This window comes from Camelus bactrianus, chromosome 5 (genome assembly GCF_048773025.1).
Source record: "Camelus bactrianus isolate YW-2024 breed Bactrian camel chromosome 5, ASM4877302v1, whole genome shotgun sequence".
Lineage (NCBI taxonomy): Eukaryota > Metazoa > Chordata > Mammalia > Artiodactyla > Camelidae > Camelus > Camelus bactrianus.
Window position 1 is genome coordinate 50,934,388 of NC_133543.1, and position 15,008 is coordinate 50,949,395.

Sequence of the window (15,008 nt, forward strand, 5' to 3'; positions counted from 1 at the left end):
CCTTCCCTTTTGTGTTGGCTTTGCCTTTGGTTGGGATTTTCTCTTTTAGGACTAGCCTTGGTCATTCACTCAGCTTCATCTCTGATGGGGCATTGGTTGGGGTTCTCTTTTTTTAGAGCTAGGGAACTGTGTCCCTGAGAGACTGTTTTGAATTGTTTGCTTGATCCTTCTAAAATTGGCTGTGAATAATTAAGTATGGATGATCAGGGCTCTGTTCCATCCTATAGTCCCCCTAGGGTATATTTTGCAAAACTGGGAGATTGTCAGTTGTGCTCCCATAAATGAAAGAAAATGATATATTTTTTTTTATTGTAACATTGTGTGGGCTCAGTACTCCCTGAGAGCTGGAATACAATGGCCCCTACTGGCTCTGCTACTATATCAAAGTGGGCCTTTTGCAATTTGGCTTTTACCTGGGGTGGAGGAGTGGGGGATGTGTGTGAGAGAGAAAGCATCTCTGGTACCTGAGTACAAATCCTGTTCTCTCTTCCTGGTTTCACTGAAAGTGAGGCACGTGAATGTGAGTGAATTTTGTGTGTGTGTGTGTGTATAGTCTAGCGGATATTTGGGAACTGAAAAAAAAAAAAAAACCCTGAAAATAGCCAAGATAATTGGGTTTTGTAAAAAGTAGTTAGAGGAGGAATTTGCATTTCTCTTGTGCTTTTGAGAGATAAATGATCTACCTGGTCTCTCAAGAAAAAAAAAAAAAAGATTTAAAAAAAAATTCAAGTGGAAAAACTGAAATCTGGTTCTTTGTGTAAAAAAGTTAACTTTAATTGACTTGAAAGTAAGCACTTAAATACTTCTAAGTATAAAAGAAGCTGAACAGAATGGATTTGGGGTACACGTGATCTGAGAAGTATTCACTATTGAGTTAATATTTGATATTAAAGCTAGCTTAAGCTTGTTGGTATAATCAATACAGACATGTCTTTTTATTGGACCTAAGTTTACTGAAGGTCAGTAAGTTCGTGTTGTTTCTGTTGCAGAGTTTGTCAGCAGAAAGAAAAAATTATCTTGGTGTGATGAAATTCTTGTAAAGTGAATTAAATGCAAGTGAGATGGGAGCTTTCGGGTGAACTCCTCAGGAATGATTGTGTTTTAGGAATGTCTACTGAAAAATGATCTCTCCAGATACTCGGTAGCTTGAAATGTTGGCGTTGTGCTGGATTGGGTTGAATGATGGAGGTTTGTTGAATGCTTGGGTCTTTCCCAAATGGAATAAGATACTGAGGAATTCATTGCTGAGCGTTGGCTTCCCTTTGCAGAGAAGCTAGAGTATTTAGGACTATTGATGGATGTGTTTGGTGTCACCCTGAGATATTTTCTATAAATAGACATGTTTTTAGAAAGTTCTTATTGGTATTTGTTTGCCAATCTGCAGAATGCTAGTATAGGGGACAGTTCATAGTTGCTTGCCTCTTGGTTTTCACTAGAAATTAAGGTTTTTAAGAGTTGAGGATTCTAATTTAAACATGTTATTAAAGCTGCTAAGAATAAGAAGGGAAACATTGCAGTATACAGTAGGAAAGCAGGATACATGTTTTGAGTGAAGAAATGCATGAGGAATGGAGTTGCATTTTGTTAAGGGAGAAGAAAGAGTTTTGGTGATTTGGTGCTGGAGCTGATTGTTTCTGGATGGGAAACAGACTAGGGTGGATACAGAAGGTTGTGGAGGGTTTGTGAAAAGGGAGCCCTAAAAAGAGGTTTTGTGCATGTTCGGGCTGAGGTTAGGTTACATGTAACTCAGTGAATGGATTTTGTTATTAAAAGTAGGCTGGTGTAGGACTAGATTTGGTTCTTCTCCATTAAGAGAACAAGTTTACTTAGAATGCTTCTGATAACAGATTGTATGAAACTGTTTGATATTTTTGGCAAACTTCCTGTGAAATTCTAGTTAAAGTTCTTTTGACTTCAGCTAACTTTGGGATGCTTCAGAGGGCCCCTGAGACATCCCCGAGAAAAACAGTAAATTAACTAGGATTGTTGGTATATGTAAATTACATGGGAAGCACTGTCAATGAGTGATAAGCCTCCTCAGATGATATGGTATATGGATAAATGTCATTAATGTGGATAATCTTCTAGAAGCCGTGTAGAGTTTCTGGGGTTTGGACGTGTCCTGGTATCATGCTGTCAGTCATGCTGCTGGTTGTCCTGGAATGCTGTGCGTCACAGCAGGTTGATTGAGCTTCTCTGTCGAGGGTATGTGATGGGATCTTTTGTCTTGTCTTTCTGGGTTTTCTGTCATTCGTGGACAGTTGGGCTGATGCTTTGCAGGGCTGCTTCATCTTCAGGAGGATTCAAAGGGGGAACTTTGTGACAAGTGCAGGCTTCTTGTGGACCATGCTGCTGAACTGGGCAACATATTTAAAAAGCCTAGTGAAAACTGATTTCATAAAACTGTTGTTAAAGGGGATTGATGGCATAGGATTGAGTGAACTGATGAATGTGGTTGTAGTTTTTTGGTTGTCTGTAGTATTACTGGCTTTTGATCTATGTTTTCTAATTGAACTGTTTACCAAATATTTGTCTCCCTATCAATATTGCCCCAATGTTTAGGAAAGATAGAGAATTCTCTGATGGACTTGTCACAGAGTATAAATACTCCTGAGGTATAACAATGCTTGCTTTAAGTCTTGCTAAAAGCACATGTATGATGCTTGTGTAACAATTAGGATTTCAGTGATAAAATATGTGGCCTATAAAGCATTTCCCCATTAGCATACCTCTGAGCCTGTTTAGGATATCTGATTAGTTTCCCCCAATGTGGATAACTAGGCAAATACAAAGGGGGCCTAGCAGTGAGGGTCATGATTTGAACCTGGGGTGAGAGCTACCACCCTAGCATCAATGGACAGATATTTTGAATATCAGTATTTCTATTGAAAGGTTTGTAATCAGAAGGGAAAATGATGGGAAAATCTGCACATACTGAGGGATGGGGAAGTCATTCTGGCTTATGCATGGTTTGACTTAAACTTTACTGACCAAAGTAGCCTGTTTTATGGCTTTTTGGACACACGCTGTACATCATCTTTGGTCTTGAAGAAGGATATGCACTTGAAAGTCAAAATGGAGTAGCTGTGGTTCAGACATCCAAGGTAAAACTAGGTGGCCATTGTGGACGTGATTTCAGACACATTACTGTATGTTGAGAACTAATTTTCTGGTCCGTGTCATACTCAGGACACCACCAGCCATTCTCAAAGCAGTGTCTGCAGGCAGATGACAGCTGCAGCTTTATGACCTCAAGGTCTCCTCTTGTAACTATTAAATTTTTAGGCAATAAAAATGCTTTTGATCAGATGTTAGCAGAAAAAAGGAAATGTGTAGTGGCCAATAGCTCTTGTCATATATATGTTAATACCACATCAAAAGTTAAAACTTAATCAGATAAAAATAGACAATTGGCTACAAATTCTCTAAAGTGTCTTCAAGTCCAGACTGGTTTCCAGGATTATTCTCCTGAATTCCTCAGGGAATGAGATCTTAATCATACAAGACTCAGATTTAGGACTTGGAACTCGGGAATATTTCCAAGTCAGTGTCCATTCCCCAAATCGAGGTAGAACTACACCCCTTATCAGCAGGAAGTAGCCAGAGCAGTCATTGCCCTGTTCCCCTGAAAGATGCAGGGAGGGACAAAACAGGATTGGAGATAGAAATCGAATTCCTCTGCTGAGTTTATGATTAACTTATTGTCCAACCCTTGTTCTCCTCAAGATTGAGGACTATCAAAGAAAAGGGGGAAATTGTAACTGAGCAGGACCCTGTGGGTTCTTTTATGACCCCTCCCCCACATCCTGTTGTAGCTCCTCTCTGAAGTACCCAGGTAATAGTAGCTTGTGCGTATTTCCTGAGGTTTTCAGATGCTAAAAACCACCACCAAATGTAAGATATTAATTACTTGATGATCATAAGCCCCCAGACCTTCTGTAAGCTAAAGATTGATCACCATCAACCATTGATCATCATCAACCAATCAGAATTATGCACAAGCTGATCACATACCCTGGGACGCCCCTCCCTCATCTGGGCTTTGAAAAGGCTCTGCTGAAACTCTGCAGAGTTGTGGTTGGGGTGGGGCATAAGCCAGCCATTCTCCTTGCTCAGCCCTGCAATAAACCTTTCTCTGCTCTGAACTCCAACCTTCCAGTATTTTTGGCCTCACTGTGTCAGGCACATGAACTTGCATTCAGTAACAACTTGAGTGCTGGTTCTAGAGATAAAACACAGTAATAGGTAATAATACATATGTTAGGGTCAGCAATGTAGTATTGAAGGCAGAGAGATGAAGGGTACACTAGTGCTATTCAGAGAGGCTGTGTCCAACCCCGTCTGGTCTTAGAGGGCTGCCTTGGTGACATTTGATATCAGGGCTCCCTGCTTCCCCACTTTTCTAGACCCTCAACACCTCTCCCTCCTCATCCAGGAAGCCATTTTATAAGGAACTGCATAGAGGCTCTTGGAAGAGGCCCCGGGAAGCTCATTCTGTCTGCACAGAGGCTGGGAGGCTGCTGTGGATCCCATTTCCAGCTGCTAAGCTGCCAGGAGTTGTGATTCAGAGCGCTGTGATTGAAGGCAGAGGGAAGTGGTGTCAGTTTTAAAAAGCAGTTGCCTTTGACTCCCCTGTGATTCTCCGTTTCCAGCCACTTGCCCACAGTGTCAGGCAGGGGAGTGAGTGCTAGGCAGGCAGGTTCTTGAGCCAGACTACCTGGGGTTGAATCTCAGATGTCACTTCTTCATGCGTGACCTCGGGCATGTTACCAACTAAACTCTGTGCCTTGGTGTTCCCCTCCACGAAATGGGTAGACTGAGTGTACCTTCCTGATGGGAGTTATTACAGGTTAAATGTAGAAATCCACCTAAAACTCTTAGAATGGTGCCTGGCATGTTGTGCAATGAATGTTGGATGTTACTGTTTTGTGTGTAGGTAGGACACAGGTCAACATGTCACAAGGTGATGGCAAACGTGTCGGGAGAGCACTGTTTGGACCCAAACTTCATGGGCAGGATTACAAGAATTTCGAAGCTATATGTCAACCTATAAAGTACAAATCCCCTGACTGCAGATTTCTGAGATATTTGTATGTGAAGAGAAGCCTTCTGAAGCAAGAAGTGCTGTGTGGTAATTGGATCTCTTTAGGCTGGTTTCCTACCGTGCTTAAGAGAAAGCCAGCAGAAGCGCGGGGGCTCAGGAGTAAAGATGGCCAAGCTCAAAAGAGAAGAGCCAATCAGTTCAGAGCGAGCGGGACCCTTTCCCCCTCTTGTCACCAAAGCCCAGCTTTTTCCTCAGGTGACTCAGATTAAGTGAACACTGTAAGGGAAGCCACACTTCCCTCTGGTCACTGTCCTTCTCTGTTTAGCCTCTGAAACATCGTGGATGACCTGCAAGAATACTGTAAAGTGAAGCTGAATTCTGAGGGAGAGGCAGTGCCTAACAGCATTACCTTCCCTGTTGGCAGCCATTCAGGATTGTTCTGGAGCTAAGGGATGAGAAAACGCATTCCCCCTCCCCACCTCAGTGTATTTGGGGTGTTCTGGATGTTGAGAGATCCTTTTGGTTATGTAATCATAATCACATTAGAAAAATGAATATTAAGAACTTGATTGGTGCCCAGCACTAGGTGAGTGCCAGAAATGCATCACCGTATTTAATATTCTATGTGCTGCTTCCAAGAAAGAGTGGAATGCTGGTGTCGTCTGAAATAAATGCACAACCTGAAAGTTGAGAGTTATGTTTTATTTGGCGGGAGGACTCAAGCCGGGATGACAGCCCCTCAGATCACTCTGAGGGACTGCTCTAAAGAGGTAGGGGAGGAGCTAGGTTATATAGGAGCTTTACAACAAAGACCAGGTAGTTGGAACAATAAAAGATACTTGTTATCTAAAGAAAACCAGGCATCTCAAGTTAAAGAATTTAGTGTTTTTCTATGTTTGGGAGGAAGCAAACCTTTGGGCTCATTGAATTCATTCCTTTGACAAGCACCTAGCTCTCTAGGGCCGGTATCCCGTCCTTTCTTATTGTGAGTCCCCTCAGAGGCACCATTGTGAGTGGCTGCAAGGCCAGGCTGCAGGCTTGTCTTCACTGGGGTGTGGCGGCAGCGGCTGATGACTTGGTGGCTCAGCATTCTTTGTTTACTGATATGGTTTGCAGTATTTTTCATTCACAGTGCCCCCCCTTGGTCCTAAATTAGACCAATATCTTGGGAGACATTTCATGACCAATTTTGTCCCGTGGTGCTAGGAAGGCTCATTCCTAGATCAGGCGAAGATTCTGTTGACAAGCCCCTCAGAAGTGTTAACAGGGATCAGGCCCTGTTGATAGTCAAAAATTCTCTGGATCACCTGTCTTACTAGTCTGTTGTGATCCCAGAAAATATTCCCTCTTGTTACTTCTTCCCATATCTAGAGTTGCACTAGTATAATCATTGGGCTCATACAGAAGTATATATCTGGTCTAATGTTTCAAGTTGCCTAGTGATTATTTTATCAGAGGCTCAGTCACACATTTGGTAATGCAAGAAACAATTTTGTAAAACAGGCAAAATACAAATAGTATTAGCAGTATTAGTAAGGTCATAAGTAAGAATTTAAGCCAAAAACTTCCATTAGGTGCAGCTCAGTGTATCCCCAGGTCATCTGATTTAGTCTGTTTTGTGCCAATCCTTACCATTAAGGAAGACATTATACAGGCATTGTTTATAAGACACCCAGCCACATTTCATTGTGTTATTAAATTGGTTCTCTTTAGTCTAGTTTAATTTTTTTCCAACGTAAGAGAGCCTTTAAACTTAAATGTCCATACCCTGGTGTTAACCATGTAAGTCCTTCCCATAATTGAGGGAGGTTATATTCTTTGGCTGAAATCTTAACTTGTTGCCTTGATTGAGCTTGAGTGATCTTACAAGAAAATTCATATTTATGGCCAGGCTTAGAGCAGGTATTATTAATTGGCCAGGTGAGGGCTCCCACCTTGAAGTGTCAATAGTGGCCTAAATAGAACTATAATTTGTTTTTTACAGTATTTTCTGAGGGCTATCTGGTTAGAGCCTTGGAGTAGGGAAACCCACCAAGGTAACACAGAAGTGCTAGATAGATGTAATTTACCATAAACCTAACAACTGGATTAGTTCGTAAGCAAAGGTATGAGCAATTATCAAAGTAATTGGTATACAGGCTTGGTCCGGTGTTTTGGGTCAGCTGTCTGCCTCAGATGTCTTCTTCTCATCCTGGGCTGGTAGCTTCTTCATTTGAGCACTATTTTAAGGAGAGCAGTACTCTATAGGCCAGTCCAGCGCAGGGGCTCTTTTTGACTGGAAATTAATCTAAAAGTCAGTTTCCTTCAGCTTTTACTGTGCATGGTCTAGTTAAGAGTACCAGATAAAGGGTCCTTCCATTCAGGTTGGAGATAGTTCTTTAAGTCATGCCTGTTACAGTATGTATAATCCCCTGGTAGCAGGTCATGGGGCATTGGATCTTCATCCAAGGATAGATTACAGAGCTTCAGAAACAAACCTAGAGTGTCCTTTTAATAATTCAACTAAACTTTGCAGCAATGTAACATAACAGCAAGGAATGATCTGGTGAGTCTTAGTAAATACAGACCTCAATTAACAAAATAAGAATTTAATATCCACTGAAATATAATCTTTTTCTAAGGTTACCCTCATTTTTATCAAATACAGCCAAATCAAGATTAATCTGTTTACAAGTTAAGTCTGATGATTTGATAATGTAGGCTTCTTTAAATTAGCTGTGCTGGAGCTTTTTATAAGGAGTCTCAGGCTGAAATTTTAATAAAGCCTTCTAAGGCCAGGAAAGCCACAGGAAGGGCTTGTCACAGATTTTGCCTTACAGATTTAGGTGAATTCTTTTCAAGTTCCTCAAAATATATTGCGATTCCTATACCTGTTAGGAGGTGATCTTCCTAATTTATAGAGCCACTGGGGACCTAAGAGTTTCCAGTCTCTGGAGGGATCAGACAGAGAGAAAAGATAACTGTTCCAAGTCTGCTTTCTTAGGTATAATTTATCAAATTGCTGTGTCATAATTAGCTTAAGAAGGGTTTCTTTATATCTGGGAAACAAAGATTAAAAGCCAGTAATATTTCAGACAAAACAAAAAATTATAACCGTATTCATCAGTTTACTCAGTCCCATGTAACTAATCCTTTTGTTGTTGTTAACAGTTTTATGAAATCAGTCTCCATCAGACTTTTAAAATTTCTTACCCAGTTCAGTTCAGTGCTATACTGAAACTTATCAGAAGCCAGTAAATCTCCTTGAAGAGAAAGCATTTTGCAAAGGCATCAGAATAAAACAAAAACTGCCTATAAATGACAAAAGGCTTAAAGCATGGTTAAACACCTAGTCACACCATAATCGATAAAGAAACCCGGTTATAATAACCAAGAATTATGACGGGTAACATTTCAGACATACCAGACTTTTTGGGATTTTATATAATGTCTAGAATATCTATATTAATATTTTCTCATACAGTATAACATAAGATTTATTATTCATTTGACAATACTTTCCATCTAATTTAACATACCAAATGAAACTTACTAGTTTAAAATCTCTCTATGGGATGTTTCAGGGGCCCTCTGAAACATCCTAGATTTAGCTGGAGGTCAAAAGAATTCTGATTAAAATTTGATATTTGGGAAGTTTGTTAAATAGTTTCAAAATACTTGGTCAGATAAAACCATAGGTCACTGTGAAACAGTATTTATTCATTAACAAGAAAATATTTAAAAGGTTAATGCAGAACAGATCACTTAAGGGGTAAAAGAAACTTTACAATCTGTTACTAAAGGCAGATTAACATTTTAAGAAAACTTTGTCCTCTTAACAGAAAATCAAATCTAGTCTTGTACCGGCTTACTTCTAAGATTTATTTACTTTGACTAAATTTATTCTAAACTTAGCCAATCCCGAACATGTACAGAACTCTTTCCTCAGGGTTCCTCTTCCACAAGCCTTCCACAACTTTCTATACCCATATTATTTTTTCCCCTCATTTTCTCTTCCATTCAGAAGTAACCAGCTTCAGGACAAAGTCACTATTTTCCATTAACAAAATACAATTCCATCCCTAACACCTTCTTTTACACATTCATCTTACTTTCCTGGATACTGAGATGCTTCCCTTAATAGTAGAGAATATTTCAGGGTGGCATCAACCATTTATTAATATTTCTAAACACCTTTAGTTTCTCTGTAAGAGCAAGCCGATGTTTAGTAAGTAATGTTTTAATATCTTACTTTATTTGGGAATGACCTAGTTATTTAATAAACTCCCATCATTTAACTTAATTTAGCACAACTCTAGAATTTTAAGATACCAAATATTTGCAGAGATTATTTTAAGTATACCTTCCTAAAATATATTTTTAAAGCATTTACCCAAAAGCCCTTATCTCATTTGTGTTTAATTTACTTTTAAGAATTTTATCAAAAAATTACTATTACTATTCTTTTGATAAATCTGCAACAGACAGAACAAAATCTTATTTCACTTTCAGTAAACCTAGGTACAGTAAAGTTATTACACTTAATATTGATGACTCTAAAGACGTCTGTGTTAATTAGAACAAACTAAACTTTGTAAGTCTGTATACACATTATAGAACATATAAACAGACAAAACTAGAGATCTTGTAGCTTCACTTTAAAACCTAGTTGTGAATTAGGTATTACAATGTAAATTTACTGCTTATAAATAACAGTTGGAATTTGCTTGTTCAAATCACTAGGCTTACTATTTATGGGAAAGACTTTCAAGATTTGTATTTATCCTCGACGAGGTCTGAAGGACCTGTCAAGAGTCCTGAGCTCTAAAATGTCAGAAGTTTCCTTGGCCTTAAGTTTCACCTCATTGAGCTAATCAGGCTCAGTCTCAGGTCAGTGTTTGTTGTCTTTATATTTCAGATCTGCAAGACAAAGACAGTTGCTTCCAGTTCCCCAGTGAAATGGTCTGTCACCCAGGTCCAATGGCACTGGCAGTTTCCCCTCCAATTTGTTTCCCTGCATCAGTGAGAACTCCAAAGAGTTCCATGTTTTATAACTAAGATTTACTTTATCATGTCTTCAAAGGCTTGCATAAGGCATTTAGTAAGGTCTCTTCCTTGAGTTACAAGTTAAACCCAGGGTGAATCTCTATTATTTTTATCAGCCCCTGAATGTTAGTTTTTAGTTTTACTTCATATTGTATGGCTCAGGTAACTATTGGTTTCCTGTAGTATGTTTAATTAATATTTCCTGAGGGACAGATTTACGTGCCCAGTCTTATAATACCAAGCAGGGGAAGCATTCCCCATTGAAACATATCTATCCCACAACATAATTAAGCAAAAGAGGTTTATATAAAGTTCTCTTAAATATACCAATTTTATAAACTTTTATTCCAATTTTTTTCAGCTCTTACACCTTTAACATTAGTTTTTATTAGGTTTAATCAATGTCTTGTTTTTAGAAGGAGTCCTAGAAGCCTTTTTCTTTTATTTATCTCTTGTCCATTTTATCTAATTTTATGTAAGTCTCTGGGATCCCCAGAGGAGTTTGAGCCAAAGGTCTTAGGCCCTTGTCAATCTTTAAATTTGATTAATTGGTCTCTTGACCCAATTTTTGATCAAGCATCTCTGTATAACTTTTCCAGCCCTATAAATATATGTATTTTAAACTGGGGTAGAGTGGACTTGTTTGAACTTTAATGTTGGTGGTCCGCCAGTAGGTGGTCCCTTTGGCCTTTTTAATCTTACATAATGTGGTATCAAAACCTTGTATCTTAATCCGTAAGTGTCCATTTTATTTATCCTATTTTTAAAAACCATCTGAAAAATATTTATCCATTTGGGATGAGCCCCTTATCTTTTTTCCTTGTTTTTTTTTAAACATTTTTTATTGAGTTACAGTCATTTTACAATGTGTCAAATTCAGTGTAGAGCACAATTTTTCAGTTATACACGAACATACATATATTCGTTGTCGCATTTTTTCCCCACTGTTTTCTTCTTGTTAAGAAAAAAATCTTTTAAACATTTTCCTTTCCTTTTTCCAGTTACTCAACCTAATTAACATTAATTAGTCTAATGTTTTTAATAGCATCTCTAAAACCCATCGAGGGGAAGGGGAAAACACAAATACAACTTTTCAAACCAGTTTTTTGTTGTTTTAAACTAAGGGAGTTCTTAGGTTAACCATTAGATGTATATTTTTCCACCTTGAAATTTGATCGGTTCTTACAGATACCGATAAAACTGCTGTTTATAATGAGAGCTCTCAAGTTTTACCAATTTAGAAGTTTCTCCAATTTAAAGGATCCACCATCTGGCCATCAGTGAAATATATTGGTAATGATTTTAAACCAATAAGACAAAGAGACTTCCCCACAAGAGTGGAGGGTGCTGCCTAAAATAAAATTCAAAAATTTACTCCCCAAAAAGTAAAGGCCTTTGTGGTCCAGGCTAATGCAGCAAAAGTTGAGATGGCAAAATGCCTGAGAATTGGTACAATCAAAGGATTGTTTAGAATCCCAGTCTGTTTGCTTGGCTGACATACGTACATCATACTTGTACCTTTTGGATGGCAGAGACCAAGTATTTTTTTTTTAAACATACATAAACACATACACATAAAACGCCCAGAGAAGGACAAAACATTTACATTTCAAGGACACAGGAAGAGATATGCAGGTTCCCCCTAAAAGGGCTTTTGTTTTTTTTAGGTCAGAATTCTGGAAAAAAAAGTTTTTATCAAGCTGGCTTTTTTTTTTCTTAATATAACTGCCTACGCAATAAAAGAGCCCTAGCTTAGTTATTTTCAGGGTGAGATTTTCTTTAATTCTCAGTTAAAGCTGTAAGTTTTGTATGTCCGTAAACCTGGCTAGGGTATTAGTTGGAGGCTGGCAGTCTGTCGTTCCTTTTTCTTTTGTTCTGAGAGTTATGTTCCCCATTTAAGGTCAATTTGTCAGGATAAAATTGCTAGTGGATTCCCTGCAGGGGCAGCTGCACAGCATGAGGTCTCGCTCCCTCCACTCCTGCAGGTTTCTCGGTCACCTGAGAAAGCCATTGCTGGCCAGGAGGAGGGGCCTGTCTTTTATTCCTCCAAAGAGGAGTGTAACATCACTGAATAAAACTCAGGATCATCAGCCGATAACGGGAGATCCGAGAACCAGGAGAGACTCACCCAAATTCGTCTGGATTCCCGGAGGAAGCTGATGGGCCCGAGAGGCCTCTGCTGGTACCCAGGCTCCGGATCCTTGTAGAGTTCAGGTGGAGGAGAGAAGTCTGCTGTGGGTCCTTTCATAGTGGTCGCCAAAACTGTCGACTGAAATAAATGTACACCCTAAAAGTTAAGAATTATGTTCTATTCAGTGGACATTTCTGAGGACTCAGCCCGGAATGACAGCCTCTCAGATCACTCTGAGGGACTGCTCTAAAGAGGTAGGGGAGGAGCTAGGTTATATAGGAGCTTTACAACAAAGACCAGGTAGTTGGAACAATAAAAGATACTTGTTGTCTAAAGAAAACCAGGCATCTCAAGTTAAAGAATTTAGTGCTTTTCTTTGTATGGGAGGAAGCAAACCTTTGGGCTCATTGAATTCATTCCTTTGACAAGCACCTAGCTCTCTAGGGCCAGTATCCTGTCCTTTCTTATTGTGAGTCCCCTCAGAGGGCACTATTGTGAGTGGCTGCAGAGGCTGGGGTGCAGGCTTGTCTGCACTGGGGGGTGGCAGCAGAGGCTGATGACTTGATGGATTCAGCATTCTCTGTTTACTGGTATGGTTTGCAGTATTTTCATTCACACTGGAAAGGAGAGACCTGAAGAGCCCTCTGATTAACCATGGACTAGGAGAGAGTTTCTGTGTCCAGCTCTGCCAAGTGCTAGAAAGCCATGTACTCTGACATCAGAGCTAAGCACAGCTCGAACTTGTGGGACCAAATTTAAATAGTTAAGCAGTTTAAGGTTTCCAAAAGTGGTGAGATGAAAACAGACTTGTAGCAAAAACTGATTAAAAATTCTAGCTAAGACCTGATGGGGAGTCCATTCATTCCTTCTTTCATTTATCCATTCATGAAATACACACTGAGCACCTATTCCATGCCAAGCACTGGTCTAGGCCTAGGGATACAGCAGTAAACAACACAAGATCTTGATCCTCATGGAGCCTGCATTCTAGGGGTGTTCATAGAAGAACACTAAAAAATTATGTGATGGAAGATAGTGATAAATGTTGGGACAGAAAGCTGTAAGAGGATGGTGACAAGGATGCTCTTTTCAGTAGGATAGCTTCTGAAGTGGTGATGTTTGAACAAGACTTGCTGGGATTGACATGAGGGATAATGCCATGGGGTTATGTAGCAGAAGGAATACCTGGCAGCAGCCACTGCAAGTGCAAAGGCCCTGAGGCAGGATGACATTTGGCCACTAAGCAGTAGTACAGTGAGCAAAGGGATGGCTGGTAGGAGAGGAAATCAGAGAGGGAGCCAGGGGTCAGATCCTGCAGGTCAATAAAAATTGTCCCAGTCTCATATTATTTAAAGAAATCAAACATAATAACTGTATCTCTTCCTAATCCTATTTCTTTCCACATTTCCCAGCACTAATCACTATCCTGAATTTAGTAAATGTTATGCCTATTCATACATCTTATGTTTGTTACACACTCATAAACAAAAGCAGCAATTTTATATCTTTTTATAGTTTATATGAATGTTATTATACTGTATGAATACTTCTTGAGTTTTCCTTTCCTATAAAGTTTATTATTTTGAAGAAAAAAATTGTCCCAGTCTCTAAGGCCCTGCTAGGCTTAGGTGAGTACCTCATTTTAATAATCATTAAAACCCCTTGAGGTGGGTCTGACTACTTCCTTTGAAGTTGCCTCCTAAACCCATCCCACTGAGCAGTGGTGGCCTCCTGGGATTCTAGAGCATCCAGGTTCATTAAGGGTGGTGTCTCTCCCAGCTGCTGCTGCTGCTGCTGCTGCCCAACACTCTCCCTCCATCAGTCAGAACATATTCCTGGAGCAGAGAAATCTATTTCTAAATGCAATGAGATATTTATTTACTAGCTTCATATTTTAAAACTACTTGCCTTAACCTTTTTTCAATTGAAGTATAGTTGATTAATAATATTGTTAGTTTCTGGTGTACAGCATAGTGATTCAGTTATACATGTATTCTTTTTCACATTCTTTTTCATTATAGGCTATTATAAGCTATTGCATTTTGTTCCTGTGCTATACAGTGGGACCTTGTTGTTTATCTATTCTGTATATAGTAGTTTGTATCTGCTAATCCCAAACTCCCAATTTATCCCTCCTCGCCCTTTTTCCTTGGGGAACCATAAGTTTTGCCTTAACGTTTTCTTATGCTTGAACAAGATCTGATACCAAATGGGTCTTTTCTGTACCGAAGCCTTAACATAGATCCTACAGTGGTCTTCATTCTTTTAAAAAGTGGTAAAAATAACTTGGAGCACAGCTGTCCTAACAAGGGAAAATGAACAGAAATTTAGCAATAGGTCAACAGCCCCTGGTGTCTGGGCTCCATTTTATGAGAGAGAACTGTTTTCCTGTTTGTCTTTTCAGTTTCTACAATACTGAGTCTAATTTGTATGAAAATTTGCAAGAATTAAGTTAATTACTGGAGAGTTCTGGGATCGTTCCCCAAATGAAATGAAGTCATAATGCTAAAGTTGCTTTATAATAAAAGTAGAATTAAAAGACTGAAAAATATGCAACAAAGACCCTTTGGTTCATATTAAGATGGAAAATGTAAATTACACTTAATTTTCCACATTTTAATTATTTTCATTGAAATATGAGATCAATAAGAATAAATCTTCCTTTTTAGCTATGTATGTGCCTATAACTGGTGCATGGAAATACCAGTTTAAGATGAGAGTGATTCAGTCTATCCCAGAGAACAAAGTTTTCTTCCCGAGGACATGCCCAGATTCCCTACTGAGTCTTGTCCTGCATAGAAAGTAATT

General features: G+C 39.1%; 1 protein-coding gene across 5 annotated transcripts in view; it reads left to right on the forward strand.

The window, feature by feature from the left end:
* NOSTRIN (nitric oxide synthase trafficking) overlaps positions 1–15,008 on the forward strand; it is a 69,425-nt gene that overhangs the window by 17,590 nt on the left and 36,827 nt on the right. The window lies entirely within an intron of this gene.